Source organism: Aquarana catesbeiana, linkage group LG11 (genome assembly GCF_042186555.1).
Source record: "Aquarana catesbeiana isolate 2022-GZ linkage group LG11, ASM4218655v1, whole genome shotgun sequence".
NCBI lineage: Eukaryota > Metazoa > Chordata > Amphibia > Anura > Ranidae > Aquarana > Aquarana catesbeiana.
This window is the reverse complement of record NC_133334.1, coordinates 196,139,392-196,156,026: the sequence shown is the minus strand read 5'-3', so window position 1 is coordinate 196,156,026 and position 16,635 is coordinate 196,139,392.

Below are 16,635 nucleotides of genomic sequence, written 5' to 3'. Positions count from 1 at the left end.
CAGCTCTCAATGAAGTGGAGACGGTTACCTGTCCAAAACATCCCCCCCACCATAAAATTGTTACCATGGGCCATCAGAGGGGGTGAGGAATCTGCTAAGTGTACCTTTTACTTTTCACTTTAAATACTTCATGGAGTTACAATGCATTACAATGCATTACATTAACCGCTTCCCGACCGCCTCACGCAGATATACTGTGGCAGAAGAGCACGTACAGGCAGATTAATGTACCTGTAAGTTGCCCTTTAAGAGGCGGCTTGCGGGCCTGTGCGCGCGCCCGCCGGGAGCTCCGTAAGCGAGATCGCGGGTCCCGTGGACTCGACATCCGCGGAGATACCCGCAATAGTCTCATGGTGAGGAAGAATGGGGAGATGCGAATGTAAACAAGCATCTCCCCGTTCTGCCTAATGACACTGTCACTGATCATAGCTCCCTGAAATCGGGAACGGTGATCAGTGATGTGTCACACACAGCCCCCCCAACAGTTAGAATCACTCCCTAGGACACACTTAACACCTACAGAGCCACCTAGTGGTTAACCCCTTCACTGCCAGTGACATTTTTAGAGTAATCAATGCAATTTTTTTAGCATTGATCGCTGTATTAATGTCAATGGTCCCAAAAATGTGTCAAAATTTTCCGATGTATCCGCCACAATGTTGCAGTCATGATAAAAATCGCTGATCGCCGCCATTACTAGTAAAAAAAATTATTAATAAAAATGCCATAAAACTATCCCCTATTTTGTAGCTATAACTTTTGTGCAAACCAATCAATAAACGCTTATTGCGATTTTTTTTTTTTACCAAGCGTAAACCATACGTATCGGCCTAAACTCAGGAAAAAAAATGTTTTTTTATATTTTTTTGGGGGATATTTATTATAGCAAAAAGTAAAAAAATAAAGCTTTTTTTCAAAATTGTCGCTTTTTTTGTTTATAGCGCAAAAAAAAACGCAGAGGTGATCAAATACCACTTTTTGTGGGAAAAAAAGGATGTCAATTTTGTTTGGGAGCCACGTCGCACAACCACGCAATTGTCAGTTAAAGCGATGCAGTGCCGAATCGCAGGTCTTTGGCCAGCTAAATGGTCCGGGGCTTAAGTGGTTAAAGCATAAAGCATTAACATCAAAAACATTGCGTGTGTGTGTAGCAGAGCCATAGCACAACATAATAGTTAGCTGAAGAAGAAATTGCCACCTCATGTATCAAATAAGTTACATTTGCACTATTGAAGAAAATGCACACAATAAAAGGCCATTGGAGAACCTAGGAGACAGATGAAAGAAACACAAGCAGTAAATCAAATGAAATATGAGTTCAGATTATAACAAAAAATGTATTTGGCATAGTTTTTAAACAGTATCTGGCATATCAATTGCCCCCCTACCTGCAAAGTACTCCATATAGCTTTGCCGTACTTCACGGGTGCTTTGGGGGGGCAAGCCAGGATGGCCAGTTTCAAGTGCCGTCATGTTTGAGTCCAGTGAGCCGGCCTCAGTCACAACTGAGGCCACATAGTTGGTTGCATTTTTTCGTAAAAAGTTGTGCAAAATGCAGCAGGAAAGAACAATGTGTTTAGCTTATATTCTGCCATATTGATTGCAGTAAGGAATAGGCGGAACTGGCTGGCCATTATGCCAAAGGCATTTTCAACCACTCTTCTGGCTCTGGTCAGCCGGTAATTAAAAACCCTCTGGTCTGGGGTGAGGGTCCTCATAGGGAATGGCCGCATGAGATGGTCCCCCAGGGCAAATGCCTCATCTGTGACAAAGACGAATGGGAGGCCTGCCATGTTGTCTTCTGGAGCCGTCTGAAGAACTCCATCTGGGTGAGGACTCCACCATCTGACATCTGGCCATTCTTCCCCATGTCCACATAGAGAAATTCATAAGTCGCCGACACCACCGCCAACAACACAATACTACTATATCCCTTATAGTTATAATAGTATGACCCAGAGTTGGGGGTAGGATGATGTGGACATGCTTCCCATCTATTGCCCCATCGCAGTTGGGAAAGTCCCACTGCTGGGCAAATTGGGAGGCCACAGTCTGCCATTCCTGTGGGTTGGAAGGAAACTGTGGAGTCAAACAAAAAAAAATAGTACTTTTGCACATAACATTGCAAGCAGATTAGGCACAAACATTCTTGGTCAATATAAGTAGAACATTTATTACAATTAGTATTTAAACTGAAAAGTAAAAGGTACACTTAGCAGATTCCTCACCCCCTCTGATGGCCCATGGTAACAATTTTATGGTGGGGGGATGTTTTGGACAGGTAACCGTCTCCACTTCACTGAGAGCTGAATGCATAAATAATGTGTATTACTTTGGCCTACCCCTCCTTACTTTACACTATTGGCAGCCCACTGGACAGGTAAGAAGTGTCATAATCCAAAAATATGAATACACACTGTCCAAATTGGAGCACATTTTTAACATTCTGCAATTACCTATCAAGATAATAAGAGAACAAAACTTTAAACAACAGTACCATTTGAAAGCATTCAGGCAGGCCCTTGCACTACATGCTTTGGTGAATTCATCCATAAATATGACCACAAAAGAGGTAGGTATAGTATGTATGGGTTTGGCAAATTCAGCAGATAGAGTATTGGTATGTTGACTTAGCGGTTGGGGGGAGGGAGGGTTCAAAATGAGTTTTGGCCCCCCAAAAAAAGCCTCTTGCACTCTTCATGAATTTAAGGGCAACAATAACATTTTGACACATTTTTAGGGGGTATTAAGGGTAAGCACTACAATGGAGCTGACAAAATACATTGTTAAGTGACTAGGCTAGGTGTGTATGGGCCCAGGATAGCATGCTGGGGAGGTTAGTTATGGAAAGAATGCATGAAGGACAAAAAAGGAGCATTAAAAGCTTCCAGCATGCATGAGGACAAAGAGGACATTCACAGCATATTACAATCATGGTAATTATGGAATGATGAAATACAATACATTAGCAAACATTAAATACATAGAATGTGATGTTAAAGGATAAAACTTACCTTAATATAGTCCTTCTGCAGGACCCGTATGATGGCAGAACAGGTCTCTGGAATAATGATTCCCAGAGCCTGGGGGAGATCCCAGTCGTGAACTTAATATCCTGGAGACTTCTCCCCGTCGCCAAGTATCGCAAGGTGGCGACGAGCCTCTGCTCGGAAGTGATGACTTGCCGCATGCAGGTGTCCTGCTTCGTAATATAAGGGGACAGCAAAGCCAACAGATGGTGGAAAAACAGGGTCCATCACCCGGAGATAATTCCTGAAATCATCAGGGTTATTCTCCTGGATATCCCACAGCAAAGGCATGTGAGAGAATTGGTCACACTAGAGCAACTAATTCTTGGTCCATGAACACCTCCTCACCCTGTTCATGGACTGGACTTGGGTCAAAGCAAGAACTCCAACACCAAGCCCAACAACGGCACGAGCTCTCCGACTCTCCGCTCTCCGAGAACGTGACCGCAGCATGGCTAGAAAACGGTTGGGTGGTCAGAACGAACTAACAAAACGCACTGAAAATCAGAAAGGACCTGAGAAGAACGAGTTGAAAATCAGAAACGAGCGGACAAGAACGCACTGAAAAACAGAAGCGAACTATAAATAGAACGCACTGAAAGACAGGAACGAACTGACAACACACACTGAAGAACAGATACGAAACCACAAGCACAAACTGATGGAGCAGAAACAAGCTGAAAAGCACGAGGCTGAAAAGCGCGAATCGTCTCTCACCAAACTTCTACTAACACAAGGGTGGTGCACTGGCTATTGAGCGTCCTTTTTATAGTCCCGTCGTATGTGTTGTACATCACCGCTTGCTCACGTTTGGAATTTTGGGCCAACATTTCTGGGATCGTGTGTATGCAAGACAAGTTTGAGCCAACATCCTTCGGAAAAAAAATCCATGTTTTTTTTGTCGGAAAATCCGATCGTGTGTACGTGGCATTATGGTCAGCGTGTGTCAGGTAGGTCAGTGAAATGGTCAGTTTAATGGTCAGTGTGTGTCAGGTAGGTCAATGTAATGGTCAGTGTGTGTCAGGTAGGTCAGTGTGGGTCAGGTATGTCAGTTTTTAGTGGTCAGCATTGATGGGCACTGGTAAGCCATGCAGCAACCAACAAGTGAGCTTACCCCCTCTCCCGCCGCACAACACCCCCTCCCCGATGCTGGGCTCAGACTTCGGGCTGAAGCCCCTGGTCTTTTTCCCACCTAGCAACGCCCCTGCTCTATGCTATATAGAAAAACATAGAACAAACACAGAAAAAAAACAAAATACAATGGGGTTTATTTACTAAAGGCAAATCCACTTTGCACTACAAGTGCACTGTGAAGTGCAGTGGCTGTAGATCTGAGGGGGATATGCAAGGAAAATAAAAAACAGCATTTTAGCTTGCACATGATTGGATGATAAAATTAGCAGAGCTTCCCCTCTTTTCAGATCTTTCGCTCAGATCTACAGTGACTTGCAGTGCAAAGTGGATTTGCCTTTAGTAAATCAATCCCAATGTGTTTTTTTTTTAAATTAAAAAGGTGTTTATTGTACAAAAGCAAGAGGATACATGCAAAACAGCAACATATACAAGCTGGTCATAGAAATAGCCTTGACAGTTGTACAAATACAGGAAATACTTATTTAAACTCAATACCATAACTGATATAAGTACATAGTACAACTTCCATCTTGCTTTTTGCATTAGTTTCAAAAACGAGAGAAAGGGGGACACAAAAAAAGGGGGGAGGTAAAAAAAAAAAAAAAAAGAGGAAAAAAAAAACCAAAATAAACAGAAAAATCAAATATAAACTAGTTCACCCTGACAATGCCATCATACCGTTTCTCATGGTACATAACCCAACACCCATAAATTCCTTACCACGTAGGTCACTAGTCTACTATATTACTCCCTAAGGTATGTCAATCAGAACATGCGTTTCACATCTTTACATTCCTCGCCTTTGGGCTATCAGCATTGTAGTAGCCTGTGAAAGACTAGCTTTGGAGGAGCTACTTCTGGAGCGCCCAGCCAACACTGCCATATTTTCTCAAACTTCTGTGGGGATTTTCTATGGGAATATGTATTTTTTTCCCGTATAAGAATGTCATTAACTGCCTGGATCCACTGCTTGCTCGCCGGAATCCGGGCAGAAAGCCAATATCTCGCTACTAGCTTCCTTGTCAAATAGAATAATCTAATAAGAGCAATGTATGTATGAGGAGAATACGAGTCCTCATCTAGAGCTCCAAACAAGCACACCAGTGGATCCACGGGCAGCTGAACCTGAAAGATAGAATTGATTATTGCGACCACTTTGTTCCAATATCTCACCAGTTTGGGACACTTCCACAGCATATGCAGGTGGTCTCTTGGATGAACTTGACACTTAGGGCATATGGTTATGTTTCTACGTCCCCTATGGTGTAGTTGTATCGGAGTCATATACACTCTATGTAATATAAACAATTGCGACAGTTTCTGTGCCGCTGACACTGATACCATGGGTCCAGCATTCAATATTTGTTCCCCATCAATGGGACCAATATCCCTTTCCCACTTCTCCCTGCAGGGTAGAATATCAGGTGCCTGTATATGGGCCAACATTTGCATATAGGTTTTGGAGACACCTTTTTTTTTTCGGTTTCCTCAAAAACAGACGCCAAAAAGGTTGAATCTACCAGGTGCAGGGACGAGCAATGGCTCTGAGATTGGATTGCATGGCTCAGCCTAATATACTGATAGTGGAAATCACCTAGTAATGGGGACTCCTCTCTCAGTTTCGCATAGGATTTCAGGCCCGTCTCATCAAACATTTGGGACAGATATTTAACCCCTGCTGCCTCCCACCGTGTGTGACCACTAAGTTTAGCTAGCTCGGTGTAGAACCTGTTCCGCCAGATTGGCGTGCTAGGTAGGAAGCCATTTATTCCTAATCTCCGTTTGATACTACTCCAAAGTTTTTTTTAAAAAGGCAGATTGTAGGGCATAGTGAAGGGGCACGGGAAAACCCATCACCATATGAGATAATGCAGAGTATGTCGTAGTAGGGCTTATGAGTAGGGATTTAGAGGGATCCGATGCATTAGGCTGATTCCATCCTGTGAAGTGTTGTATCTGTGCAGCATAGAAATATGTCTGAGCATGGAGAACCACCATTCCTCCATCTTTAGGGTACTGTAGGGTGGTGAGTTTTATCCTGGCTACCTTATTTTTCCAGATTAAAGATCTAAATTGAGAGTCAATATGTCTGAACCAGTATTTTGGTATCCACACCGGGGCATTGTGCAAGATGTAGAACAGTTGCAGGGCCCAGATCATCTTAGTCAAGTTAGCTCTTCCAGTGACTAACAGTGGCAATTTACACCAGGCAGCACACTTCATTTTAAATTTCTGTAGTAGAGGCTTCAAATTAAGGGCTATATAGTCCGTAGGGTCTTTTGTCACTACAATTCCTAAGTATTTAAAGGACTCTACCACCTGTGACTTGGTTAAATTGATGATAGGCAATTCCTATCCTCATAATGATTAGTGGTTCCAAATTAATAATAACCACCGCAGTAGGGAACAGATACAAAAGATACGCTCAGCATCTTTCCAAATAACTATTCTGCTTTATTATGACACAATTGAGGGTTTTTATACACATGATTACGTAGGTATCACATTAATATTACAATTGTATGTTTATGGTAACAAGGGGTGTTACATAGGCAGTCTAATTCTAATCAGGACTCGAAAGAATGTAAACATGTACTGAAAACATTATTAGTGCTGTGTGCACAGTGAGGGCAGTGTGCAATACGTACAAAATAGAATACAATTATATACAGAACGTACAAATTTCCATTACAGTCTCCCCTCTTTTGATCAATATTTTGATCACTAACCATACCTGCTATTACCTTTAACCTGGAACCTCCACACGCTTAGGTGGAGGTAGTCCTGGCCAAAGAGGCAAAAAACTCCATTGTGGATAAAATAATAGCTGAGCAACTTTTTCATTACAAAATGACTTTTCATTGTGAAAAACAAATGATTGATAAGACATATTTACAGAGTACTGGCTGTACACTCCTGTGGCCAGAATGGCCTTCTAGCTGAATTGTGGGCATGCTGACTTATCAGCATAAGTAAACACAGACAATTCTACATAAAATAGAAGACGTACAAAAAACAAATATGACTTCAACATGGCTAAACTACTTTTCAAATATATATCCCTTACAATTAAAGTAATTGAATCAAAAAGTACCCTAGACTGTGATCACACAAGGGAAACAAATCAAACACATATATTTCTTTAACTTAGTCATTTTTGCAGTGTCTGGTGTGGATCCAGGTGACTTTTCCTTCAAGTTTTGCAAAAACTGTACATGAAATAGATTCTGTATTGAGTCTCCAAACATTTCCTTATATATAAATGTCTCTTAACAATCCACACGTCACCTGGCTTTAGTTTTAGATCCTTCCAAACTTTTAGGATCTGTAATTGAGGAGAAAACACATAAATGAGTTTGTCAAAAACCTTGAAAGATCAGCAACATTCTCCGTGAGATCCGAATGGAGGACTTCAGCTGCTGAGACAAAGGTGTCCGTTTATGAAGCAGTGAAATCTATTCACTGCTTCGTTCTCCGGCATTCACAGTGAAGATCTTTCTCCTCTGTGTGCCAGTTTATGAAGCGGTGTAGATCGCTTCACCTTTGGAGGAGTGAAGCGATCTACAAATGCTTCAAACAGTGGAGAACGGCTCCTGATACTGGAATCTCGTGAGACTTTACGAGATTACAGTACCAGATGTCAGTTTATCAAGCAGTGATAAATTATCACCGCTCAACGGCGTGGATTAATGTTAATAAAATAACGAGTCCCCCTACATTATACACATATGTATACACACACACACATTATATATACATGTATATACACACACATGATATATATATACATATACACATTATATGTATATATGTATATATATGTATACACATAAATATGACAGGGGGACATGCTTACAGTGTTGGGGGGTCTGAACGAGGCATAAGGAAGTTAAAAAACTTCCTCCTTCCCCCTCAGATCCCCCCAGATTTCCTCTTCACTCCCCGATTCACCACCTCTGAGCTGGTGAACCTGGGAGTGTGAATTCTGATACAGATCGCCAGTGAAGCGCTGAGATCACCGCTTCATAAACTGACCGTTTCTGTGTCAGTCAATGAGGATTCTCCGTGTGTAGAGATAATCGGCGGGAGAACAAGTTCAAACATGTTCTCCCCCGATTATCACTGTTTCATAAACTGTTTATGGACTGTGATCAGCGGCGATCCTCGGGATCACCGCTGATCACTGCTTCATAAACGGACACCATAATATAAGCAAGTGAGTAGCACACTCCCAAACCAAATCCCATAGGGAGAGAGTCCAACATCCCCCTTAGAGGCTTGATAAAATATAAGAAAACATTCAGGCAAAAGTTTTCTAGTTTCTTACTCTACTTTGTCCGCAACATTGTAGACAGTAGGGAGTGTAAAAATAAAACCTCAAAACATCTAGTAAGGACTCTCCTATAAAAATGATTTCCTCTGTTACTCTCTGTACTTTCTGCACTCTATATTTACAAACTACTTCTGCTAACACTTTTTACTGTGGCCTTTGCAGTAGCATTTGCCACTGGACATCCAGAAAACATGTCCATACAGATAAAATGCATACTCGTAAGATCCTAACTTGGGCATCTGGATATATCTTTTTGTAATCTCTGGAAGGGATGTTCAGCTTTTGGTAACACCTTTGGTAACAGGTAAAACAAGAAGTGGTATGTTATAAAAACAACTGTGGTGAACCCTGGCTCTATCCCACGCTCATTTACTAAGGCAGCCATAACTGCTTGTGACTGATGACACGGTCCATGTGTCAAGCTGGAGGGAAAACAGTGGCTGGCAGACATAAATGATCACCTTTTCCAAAGCCCTGTTTCATAAGAAGTTGCCCCCCTGTGGACCACTTGTTCTTCTCGTTCTGGGGTCCTTAAAGTTAAATTATTAATCCCAGCTATACTGGGCCAGAACTAGGGTGGAATCTGTGAGTTGCACAGACCCATCAAGTGTCCGGGGCTGTAAATGCAGCATCCTTAGTCACCTGGTCTGCTTCCATGTGTGAAAGTTAATATGGTTACCTCAGCAAGAACCTGGAAGGCTGAAAACGGCCAATCAAATTAACTTGGCTATTGGTTTACCTGCCGAAGTAAAAACAAACTTCTGGCCCTTCAAATGGAACCAAAAGCTCTCTATATCTCGACTATCTATATAAATATACACTCTTTTTATAGCTCACAGGCTTTGCTAAAACATGGAGCTCTTCTTGAGCTGGGGAAAAAAGATCCAATGACTTTGAATACACAGTATCCTTCTGGGTGATGAACTGCATACTCAAATCTACAAAAAATTGAATATCTGGGTCTTCAGGGAGTGTGTCTCGCACTGGGCTCACAGCAGCTGATTCCTACGTCATCAATTTAACATGTGTCTTCCTTTGTCTCCAGCCTCCTCCAATAGAGGCAATAAGGTGGCTGGATTCAAATGTACGCATTTTTCATTGTTAGATTTGTACATAAACAAACTCATATTTTAAACCTTTCATTAGACAAACAGTTGGCTGTATATTTGCTGCACAGAATGTCAGACCATTAAAAATTAAATGTTTGACCAAAACAATATCTAACTTTGTCTAATAGCACCTTTGCATAAAAGCTGCAGCTCTGATATATCGGGATGAACCCTTCATTACTGGGTCCAGCTTGCATAAATATATTACAATGGCTTGTTTTTCTATCATGCTGTTTGTGTAAGAACTCCAGTTTCATGTTTCAAAAGACAACTTTTTCCTGGTAATATTATAATAAATGATAACAATACCCTGCGGTCATGGAGAGATGTCCATAAATCCAAAATATTCTTCTGCTTATACCACTGTACTTACAAGGAAAAGGGGCACATCATTTCACAATCCACACATTCTGCTTTGGATTTCAGAAATAAAAATAAATAAAAACAAAAGGATCAACAATATGTATGATGGACCAGAATGCATCAAAAACTAAAAAACAACTGGCTGCAGGTGGCATCTATCCTAACAGGGTGTGTGGACTTGATGTGATGGGTCTGTTATATTTATATTTTATTTATTATTACTCTCACATCATGGACTGCACATCAAGTTATTATCAAAAACCTTAAAATTTCATTTTTGTAGAAAAACTTCTTATGTATCCCATCCATCTTGGCTTTGTTAAATATTATGGCAGCTGTATTCCAAATAACAACCTCCTCTTAATCTTTTTTCTCTCAATAAGGGCTTATTGTATAAATGTAAAATTACAAAATTGTTATCTTAATTTAAACTAATCCCATTTTTACAAAATTCCCCAATAACCTGGATTTCATTTTCAACCAAAGGTTGTCTAAACCAGTCTCAATATATCTATATTATTAATAAAATTGTTAAACTCATATTAGAAATGAATTCCCCTTTATTACCTCATTTGACTTAATTTCCCTTTTTTTAATGCACTTTCCACTATCAAAGGATATTCAATTTGTGTAATACATGGTTAAATGTAACCTTTGCAGCAATAACTCTCGGCGGAGCTGCTGGTTTAAGCGGGCTTGTTACCTTCACTCTCCTTCCCTCTGTTTCACCTGCACCGGGTCTAGGGTTCCGTTGAGTTTACCTCTGGACGACACACGCACCAACACTTTAGTACGTTTTCAATGCTTTATTAAACCATCAACTAAGGAAGTAGCAGGAAAGAAGCAGAAGGGAAACTGCAGAGGAAAACTCAAATACCTTTTTAGTAAGATTCTTGACAAATGTCCTTTGGGGTTGGATATTTCAGTAGAATGCACCCCCTTGGTGGAACACACTCCTTGCATGCCTGGATAGGCCTCTCTCACTAGCCTAGCAACCAGTACGTAGCACGAACAAAAGTCTCTGCCACAGACTTGTTTGGGATGAACCCGTACGATCCTCTGCCACAGGATGTACCAGTTTTCTCTGCAATTAATGTCAGTCACAGTGCTTGAACCTTTAAGCCAAACCCGGCAACACTATGCTGTATTATTACTTTAGGATACATCCTCCAACCGAGTCACCAGGCCCCTCTCCAGACCAGCACATTGCATGATCCTTCCAAGACGGGTCCTCCCCTGGGATCTCCTCGGTTGTCCAGCTTCTTCACTCTGGATAGACAGCTCAGGACCATTCCTCAGCCACTGTGGTAGGCCCCAGACAAGCTTCTGGGCCCATCCCTGCGCCGCAGCAATGTGGGCCTCCGGAACGGAGGACCACGAGATAGCTCTCTAACGCATACCTGTCTGCCAGGAGGGCCAGCAGGTGGCTGTAAAATGAACACAAAAATATGGCGTCTGTTCCATAAATACCCTCACCCAGAATGCAACTGGGAGGACCACCTCCACCGAGTTGTCTCCGCGACAGAAGAGCGTCCATACGCTTAGACATGCTGCCTTTCCAACACTAGCCAGCGGTAACAGCGACACCCACGGCTCAGTATAGAAACACACGCAACGTCAGCCAAGCTGGAACAGAGGCAGATCTAACCTTCCTAACGAACAAGTTACTAAATTTACCTATCAGATGGAAGATCGTAAATCTACCAGCGCTACACCTTCATTTTACCATGTCTGGAAAACAGATTCAAAAAATAATTGTGATCACATTGTTTATCATTAGATTCATTAACCCGGCACATTTTGTTTTAAATGTTTTGTCTAAAAAACTGGAATTGGCATGGTGTCCTTCCAGCTTATCACTGACCTCTTATCCCAGCCACATTCTTTCATGAGAGCACAAAGGAGGGGGTCACATCTGCGTACATGAAACACACAAGGTATAGAACTAAAGCTCCCAGCATTCACACATACACAAATATATCTCTCTAAAATCGCTTACATTTTTCCCATTTGTACACAACACATGCATATCATTCTCTCACTTTCTTTTAACTTTCATTAATATTTCCCTGCCTAAATTCTGCTTTCCTTATTTTGTTCAGATATCTTTTATATCTAGCTTCCATGATCAGACGGGCAGCCAGAGTGCTCATCCCATCTTCCCTCTCTGACAACATATAAAGTATTCTGTTTTACCTCTCATTTCTCTGTTTTGACTTTACTAGTTGTAGTGCCTGACCCCAAATTCATCCCACGACTTAACATGAAAATGTCCCTTTCTGTCTAGTGTTAATGTCACCCTTGATCCATCCTGCTCACATAGATAGCTGTTTCTCTAGCTGTTTACTCTGCATGATTCTTAATCCCTGTGGACCTTGGTAACCCAGTTATCCATTGTGGATCCCTGTCCACTTTAACCATTAATCTAGGGGGCTCAGTATAGGTGTAACCGCACCTTCATTTCATATATAGTGCTTCTATTGCGCTGGGCATTTTTGAGGGTCTCTTACCCTTTATTCCCTTACTTAATTTAATGCCAATAATGACTGACCAGTCTTCTCTACATGTGCCTATACCCTCTTGCCTCCAAACTACTTTATCTAGCAGATGTACTACATATACCTGTGAACAGCACTATTCCTCCCTTTCTTATCTATAACACTCCGATGGACAATAGACAGTGACAACATAACATATAATCAACAATCAATACAGTTTGATTAATGGGAGTAAAATAGGTACCCTTTGTCCCGAAAATGCCTTACCGATTAAGGAAGTCTGATAACTCAAATGTAAGCAAAAGGCTTACCTCAGCTGGCTGATTATCAGAAATTCCCGGATCGTCTCAAGCTCCTCGTTTCGGATACTCAGGGTCACCTGGAAACCCCTCCTGGCTGTCTCGCCATGCTGACTTGGTTAAATTGATGATAGGCAACTCCTATCATATTGATTAGTGGTTCCAAATTAATAATAACTACTGCAGTAGGGAACAGACACAAAAGATATGCTCAGCATATTTCCAAATAACTGTTCTGCTTTTTTATGACGCAATTGAAGGTTTTTATACACATGATTACGTAGGTAACACATTAATATTACAATTGTACGTTTATGATAACAAGGGGCGTTACATAGGCAGTCTAATTCTAATCAGGACTCGAAAGAATGTAAACATGTACTGAAAACATTATTAGTGCTGTGTGCACAGTGAGGGCAGTGTGCAATACATACAAAATAGAATACAATTATATACAGAACGTACAAATTTCCATTACACCTGTATCCAGGCCACACTGTCTGGCAACGCCGAGGGGAGATCATCCAGCAGGAGGAGCACTGATTTGTGCCAATTAATGGCAAAACCAGAAAACTCTCCAAACAACTTGATGATTCACATAGCAGCTACCGGTGAGCCTTCCGTATCACCGCAGTACAGTAGTGCATGGTCAGCATATAACGAAAGTTTATCTTGTCTATGATTCTGCCTAAAGCCCACTATATCTGGTGATTCTCTGTTCCTAGCCGCCAAGGGTTCCAACACAAGGGCAAAAAGCAGGGGCAACAGTGGGCACCCCTGCCTAGTGCCCCAGAACAATGGAAAGGCCTCCGACAACATGTTGTTTATTGTAATCCTCGCTGTTGGTGCTGCGTATAAGAGTTTATTGCAGGATAGAAACCCCTCTCCCAGGCTGTATTCAGCCAACACTGCCCATAAATAGGTAAACTCCACGCTGTCAAATGCTTTGGCAGCGTCGAGGGAAAGAATTGCCCTATTTCCTGAGTTCTCTATTGGGAGCTGAATATTCAGAAAAAGCCTCCTGATATTATCGTGAAATAATCATGGCCAGTCTGGTTGCCAACACTCGTGCCAAAATCTTGGCATCTGTATTTAGCAACGATATTGGTCTATAGGAGTCTGGCTGTAGAGGGTCCTTACCTGGCTTAGGAAGCACCACCACCACAGCCTCTCCCATGGAATCCGGAAGGCGACCAGTCCTAAAAGAGTCATTCAATACCTCTAACAGGCCTGGTAATAGGGTTTCACCATACTGTTTATATGTTTCTATCGGCAGTCCGTCAGTGCCAGGGGCCTTATTATTCGCCATTTGTGACACAGCCAGTGAGAGTTCCTCCAGTTTAAGTGCAGCATTCACCATTTCAACCTCCTGTAATGTAGCCTTTGGTATGTGGCATTGGTCTAGGAAGTGGGAAAGTGCTTCCTCAGTAGGATTCACCTTAGAGGTATACACATCCCTAAAGAATTCCGTGAACACTGATGCGATTTGGGCCTGCTCTCTGACTGTGTCTCCAAGTGGGGTCTGGATGGCTTCAATATGCGTGGTGCTCTGTTGTGCTTTTGCGATCACTGCCAGGAGGTGACCCGTATTTTCCCCCTCATTGAAGTAATTTTGTTTAGCCACTTCCCTACCCGCCTATAGTCATATGATGTCCACAGATGGGATATCCCATCCTGGGTGGACGTCATATGACGGCCTCGGGTTCCCAGCCGCCTAGGGGGCGCGCGCATGCCCGCCGCGTTGCTCGGGACCCGGTGCGTGTGCCCGGCGGCCGCGATGTCCGCCGGGCACCCGCGATTGCCGTTAACCGGGCTGGACTGTGGATCTGTGTGTGTAAACACACAGATCCATGTCCTGTCAGTTCAGAGGAGAGCGATCTGTGTTCCCAGAACAGCGGAACACTGATCGGTCTTCTCCCCTTGTGCGTCCCCTCCCCCTACAGTTAGAAGCATTCCCTAGGAAACACATTTAACCCCTCCCTGCCCCCTAGTGGTTAACCCCTTCACTGCCTGTCACATTTACACAGTAATCAATGCAATTTTATAGCAGTGATCTCTGTATAAATGTGAATGGTCCCAAAAATGTGTCAAAAGTGTCCGATGTGTCTGCCATAATGTCACAGTCACGAAAAAAAATTGCTGATCGCCGCTATTACTAGTAAAAAAAATAAATAAATAATTTTTTTTAAAAAATGCCATAAATCTATCCCATATTTTATAGACGCTATAACTTTTGCGCAAACCAATCAATATAGGCTTATTGCGATTTTTTTTTACCAAAAATATGTAGAATATGTATCGGCCTAAACTGAAGAAAAAAATTGTTTTTTTTTTTTTAAAAATTGGGATATTTATTATAGCAAAAAGTAAAAAATATTGTGTTTTTTTCAAAATTGTCGCTCTTCTTTTGTTTATAGCGCAAAAAATAAAAACCACAGAGGTGATCAAATACCACCAAAAGAAAGCTCTATTTGTCGGGAAAAAAGGGTGTCGATTTTGTTTGGGTACAACGTCACACGACCGCGCAATTGTCGTTTAAAGTGTGACAGCGCTGAAAACTAAAAATTGGTCTGGGAAGGAAGGGGGTGAAAATGCCCGGTATTGAACCGGTTCATAAAAAAATTTATTTTCTGCTGCATTTAAAGAGACCTGTTGATAAGGGGCTTGGGCCTCCAACCATCTACGCTCTGTGTTATCAGTGGGATCCTGTACATATGGTGCTTCTGCTTCACTGGCTTCTTGCATGACAGTGTTTTCCCAGTCTTTAGTTTTAGTTTTGATTTTAGAGATTTGTCTAATGATAAGTCCCCTCATGTGAGCCTTCAAGGTATCCCACACTACTGTAGTAGTACCCTTGTTAATATGCAAAAACTCAGTAATTGCCTGAGGAATGGGATCAGGTGCTGGAAATAATGTAAACCAGAAAGGGTTAACCTTCCAGAGTTTGTTCTGCTTTTGCTGGGAAAAAATCATTCCTATGATAAGGGGTGAGTGATCGGATATATTCCTAGGGGCATAAGTTATAGAGACTGTTCTATCCTGTGCCATAAGGCACATGTCAATACATGACAAACAGCGATATTAAGCTGAATAACATGAGAAGCTATGTACAGCTGGATTTCTTTCCCTCCATACATCTCGCAGCCCTAATTCACAGATCAGCTTGGCAAAGGAAGTTGGGCCACCCAGACCTGCCCTACTTCTGGAGTGAGATGAAAATGTATCTAGCTTCCTGTCAAGCACATTGTTAAAGTCTCCCTTTACACATAGAGGTATGTTAGAGTGTGGGGCCAGCATACTTTTTTAGGGTGGAAAATAGGGCCACTCGTTTCAGTCCATCACCCAGTCCTCTCACATTCCATAAGAGAATATTAAGTGTAGTAGCCATAGGACCCAAGATATAACATGGATGAACACAATATAGCATACTATTGGCTGTTTAACCATTGCGGCGTTACTCCAAGTAATAGGAATCAGCAATGTAGTCAGAAAATTACTCCTAGGACCCCAATAGTTATAGTAAGCAGTGTCAGCCAGTCCATCACATTTGTACAGAGCACACATAGGCATCTCTTAATAAGGCAGTTGTCAGGTAAACAAATGTATTACAGAACAGTTCGCTCCCTGCAACAGGCAGGGGTTAGAAAAAACTGAAAGCAAATTAAATAAGAGAAAAAAAGAAAAAAATACTTGAGAAATGACTTATAGTCTCGTATCACAGAAAAATCCCTGCCCCTCAAAACTATCTTAGAGACCAACAGGAACGTGTCCTCGTAGGACAAGGGGGAAATGGGGGGGGGCTCCAACGTCTTGATTCGATCTACAAGTCGAAGGAACTTGCATGTTGGTGCTTCTCATCAGGACACTGCA